General features: G+C 36.0%; 1 pseudogene; it reads left to right on the top strand.

Moving 5' to 3' along the window:
* The first annotated feature begins 4,339 nt into the window (after positions 1-4,339).
* Positions 4,340-4,651, top strand: LOC114294617 (flavonol sulfotransferase-like pseudogene; annotated as a pseudogene).
* Positions 4,652-5,151: the final 500 nt, after the last annotated feature.

Below are 5,151 nucleotides of genomic sequence, written 5' to 3'. Positions count from 1 at the left end.
CGGGACATGGTTTGGTTTGCACTCTCTTTGTCCCCATGGTTGTTTGCTCACCTCTTTCTGTGTGAGACGCGGCTTGAGTTGTTCTGCTTTCGTTCAGACGTTGCATATCTACTTTTGTTTATAGCATTTTCATTGCATTGTTTCATTGCATGATCATAAGTTATGTTTCTTGCATACCTTGCCCTTGAACTGCGCCGGTTTGATTCTTTGAAAAGGGATACATAGGCAACCATCGGGTTCAACCTTTAGCAATTGTGTTTTGTTTTATTTTCTTGCCCAAGTCTTACGGCCTCGTCAAATGGGTCGTCTCTGGATTTTGACATTCACTCACGTCATTCCCCGACTTCGAGTTTTGTCAAAGAGGGGCAACTGTAGACACCCCATTTTTGACCACCTACAAGACTTGGACGCTTTATCCTGTGCACTCGATGATGAAGTTGTGTTGATTGTGATTCGGATTCTCAATAAAGGAACGTACTCGTGCTCCAAAACCAATTCCAAACCTTTCATATTCACACTATTTTTACCCCATAAATTCATTTTTGACCATTATGCCACCCTACACTGAGTTTAAAATAGTGGAACAAGGAAGAGTATTGGGAGCTGGCCGTACCACATTAGGAGCCGACCGTAGCTATTGGGAGCCAGCCAGCTCTCGATAGCGAGAAACACTGTTCTAGGAGGGACTAGGCCAGCTGTCCATTTTTGAAGATATTTATGACCTATTTTTCTCAAATTCTATAAATACGAGCATATATCTCAGTGTTAGAGGTTGGAAAAATTTCAAAGAAGCAAAAACATAGTTGAGAGCCCCTTCTTCTTGTACAAGCTATTTTTGAGATATTTGATCATCCTTATACTATAGCCATACACCATAGAAAACCTTAGAGCAAAGCCTTAGAACCTTGGTTGAGCTTTGTGAATCACAATTCAAGCTTGAGGGTGAGCTTGGACCAAGTTTGGTTTACAAACAAGAGCTTACCTCTTTCAAAAGGTATAAGCTTATCATCTTTGTATTGCTTTCATTTCTGTCTTTCTTTGGCTATTTCTTGTGTTTTTGTATTGTTTTGATCCTATTTCAAGTGTTGGAACTTAGGTTTGAATAGGTACCAAAGGGTAGAGAGGGTTAACAACCTTTCTTGCTCTCTACTTCATAGCTCACACCCTTGTTCTTTCTCTTTTCTTTGCCTTTTAAACTGATTTTCAGATTTTAACAAAGGCTACAAAACATGGTTTGAGGTCTCAAAAATGGAGAGGTTAGCCACCTCTCCTTGCTCTTGCTCATTAGCTTTACATTTCCTTGTTCTTTCCTACCTTTTTTTTATGCTCTAAACATGATTTTTTGGCCACTGTTTTAGCATATTAGGGGCTGTTTTAGGGTTGTCCTAATTTATTTAATTAGTGTATGCTTTGAATATCTAGCTTGTTGTGTTGCAAATCTTCATAGCTAGCTAGTTGTGTTGTGTCACCCATGCTTTGATAGTTTTTTTTCATGTCAAGGGTCTCATTCTAAATAATCAATTTTGCATAAGTCATTTCTGCCACCTTCCTCTTTTCTTTCTTTTGGTTTTGTTTTGAGAGTCACTTCAAACGATCAACGGTTATTCAAAGTATGAGAAAGAAACCTACGCACAATGGCTTAACCTCTACAGAGGTTCATCTTCAAGGCATGAGCTCTCTTTCATGTCAAGAATCACTTCTCGTTTGACATTTCTTCTCATTTAGTAGACTTAAACATCATTTTGAACAAATTGATTAAAGAATGGCAAAGACTAATAAAATTGGCTTAAAATGAACTAAACCGACATAAAGAAAATGTTTACAGTTGGTTGGATTCGACAGGACGTTATGCCGAGTCCATCATTCCGAGAATTATCACTTATCAATCCATGATACGTTGATAAGACTTAGAGCATGTCTACTTCCCTCTTTGAGTCTTCATGATAGGAGGGAAGGGTGGTTTTTCATCACATTTATCAACTTTGTCCAAATATGCTCGGCGATCATCAAGCCATCAACTTGTGCTAATTGATGGTTTCGAATGCGAATTTGTTCTTCTCTTGAGTTTCACATGATAGAGAGGGGCAGAAGGGACAAACAAGGCCTAGAAAGGCTCTGTCTACATTGTTCTCACCTCAGAGCACAAAACATTTTTTGGCAGAAAATTTAGTGTCGGCCGGCACTTTTTTGGCCCCACCGGATCTCATTTGGAACCGGCCGGTTCCCAATGTTTGGTAAAACAGAGACTATTGGTAGAAACAGAGGGCAGTGGCTAAGGGCGAAGCAGAGCAATCTGGGTAGACAGAGCAACTTCTGGGCACTGTGCACACGATCATTGTGTCTCATGGTTGCTTGGATTAATATTCTCATTATCATTGTTGTAATAATTCTTATTTGTTAGTAATTATTATAATATCCTTGTGCAATAACGGTTGTTTATTAGAAATACCCTTGTTGTAATAATTTAGATATCTAATTAGTAGTTAGCTAGTTTAATTCATTTATTCAAACTTGTAATAGTTAGTTTATTTCAAACAGTTGGACACTTATTCACATCCTCCAGCGCGAGGGAAAAATTATGTAATAATTATGCATGTCTTCCATCTCTCATTTCTTTCGCCCTTTTATTTACCCGCTTATGATGGTAGCATAGAGCATCATATTTACTTAGCATTCCCAAGTTCGCATACACTTGTTTCATGTACATTTGGGTTTGGCTCATCATACTAATCAATGTCAATTTCAATTTCATTACTTGAATACATGATTTATCACATGTCTTGAATTGAATCGCATACCATGCTCATAGCCGAGCCTATTAAAAATTGCATAATGTGTGAGTTGCATTAGTCACATTGCATTGTTTAGGAACATACATGTTTTCTAACCATTTTTCTTTAATTTGGCTTACCTTGGAGTACTAAGTGAGCACTTATCACTTTAGCACATCGCATAAGTGTGATTGTTGCCATATCAAGCATAATACTATGACGCCAAGCGCTTAAGTGATATAACTCTTTGAATGCCTATGGATAAAGCTAATTGCAAAAATTGGGATAAGTTGATTAATGTACATACAAACTCACAATTTCAAGTGACAATGTATCAAAAATAATTTTCAAAGCAAACATGAAATCAAAGTGTTCCAACTTTTGCAATTTAGTCTATACTTGTGTGCAACACCTAGTAATGTTAGCCTAAATAATTGGATTAAGAGCATATAATGTACATAAAAATCACATCATGATTAGTAGAGGCCGATCTTTGATCGGGTGCGGGGGGTGCTCAATTCATGACCTTCCCCTTTCATACCTAAGTTCCTGAGCCGAGACACATTGGTGATAACAGACTAATGGCCTTTGGCACGAGTCACAGATTTCCTATATTTCCCAAAAAAAAATGTTTAGGTGGCGACTCTGAAATCTGGCAAAATAGTTATTTTTGGCATTTGATTCAAACGTCATTTTCAAAAAGAATTGTCGGATTTGGACTCCTTTTGTATTTTCACTATTTTACATTACACTAGTGAAATCAGATTCAGAACCACGAGAGTCCAAACTATAGGGCTAGTCGTATCCGAAAGGAGCACGAAAAGCAAGCTACACCAGGATACAATGACGCCCAGTCTAAAGACTGATGTTTGACTACGTTATGCACGAACAAAATTAGATCCCAAATACTTTTGGACTTTTCTAATCCACCAAGTATAGTGGAAAATAACAATATGAATGTTAGAGAGAAATTCCATGGATATTCTATGGTTTTCATATGGATAATCTCTATCCAATTTCCAATCCATTCTGCCTTTATATAGGCATGGGTTTGTGTCCCTTAGACGAAAGGTCGTGTCCTTTAAATTCAAAAGTGACACCATTTAAATCCAAGAGTTGTGTCTTTTGGTTTAAATCCAATAATTACATCCCATGGTTTAAATCCAAAAGACACACCTTTTTGTTTAAACTCAATGGTTACACCATTTGGTTCAAGCTCAAAAGTCACATCTCTTTAATCATTCATATAACTATATTAGATATTTATATATATATATATATATATTATGAAAATGTTCCAACAAATATTACATGAAAAATTCATATTGATCCAATGATTGTAGCCATATCATGTTATTACATTTGCCTTCAAAAATATAAATTGTCTATTTTTAAAATTATTCTTACCACTTTTTTTTTTTTTTGGGATAAATTCTGCTGATAGTCCCTATAGTTTGCCCATTGTGTCATTTTAGTCTTTATAGTTTTAATTGGTCTCTACGTTAAATTATTATCCACTAACACATCTAATAACTTAAAAATAACTTTATTATTTATATTTTCAATAGATGTTGTTCTTGAAATATGAAGACTTGAAGAGAGACCCGAAAAGAGAAGTCTTGAAGTTGGCTTCCTTCCTTGGCCAGCCTTTGGCTGACGATGGCGAGGCCGAGAAGATTGTGCGACGGTGTAGTATAGAGAGGCTGAAGAACTTGGAAGTGAATAGAGATGGTGTGGATCCATGGTCTGGTTTTCCCAAGAGCTCTTACTTTAGACTTGGTCTTGTGGGAGATTTGAAGAATAAGTTTTCAATGGACATGAAAGATAAGCTTGATGAAATCAGACGTGTGAAGTTTGAAGGGTCTGGTCTTTCTATTTAACTCTCATTTTGTGTCATTTTGTGTTCTTCATTGTCTCTCAATCATCCTTATGCTTGAATAATTGGCTGCTTATCACCATCCCAAGTAGATAACGTGAATTTCACATTTTATTGAACTTCGTTTAGTAAGTGGTCAAAGGTTTGAATCTTTTTACTTTCCAATAATTGGTTGGTTAGAACCAACCAAAGTGAATAATGTGAATTTCTCAATTCACATTTTAATGAAATGAACTATGGGGTTCGAATCTTTTTATTGTGGTACGTGCTTTATTCTACTGTATTTGCTTGAGATTTTTCTCTCGTTTTGAGAATTTCTCTGTAATAATAGTTTGTGATATTTAATCTTAATTATGATTGTGATTTATTAGCAATGCTCAAAGTTCTAATCTTTTTACTGGGGGCTTGTTTTACTTTACTTGTGTTTGTTTATGATTTTCTCTTTGAGAATTTCTCTATAATTATAGTATGTTATATTTGTTCTTTAGGGTAAATTTCACATTC

Source organism: Camellia sinensis, chromosome 9 (assembly GCF_055761805.1).
Source record: "Camellia sinensis isolate YWXY chromosome 9, ASM5576180v1, whole genome shotgun sequence".
Classification (NCBI taxonomy): domain Eukaryota; kingdom Viridiplantae; phylum Streptophyta; class Magnoliopsida; order Ericales; family Theaceae; genus Camellia; species Camellia sinensis.
The sequence above is the reverse complement of the archived record's forward strand: the minus strand, read 5'-3'. Positions and strand labels throughout refer to the sequence as shown.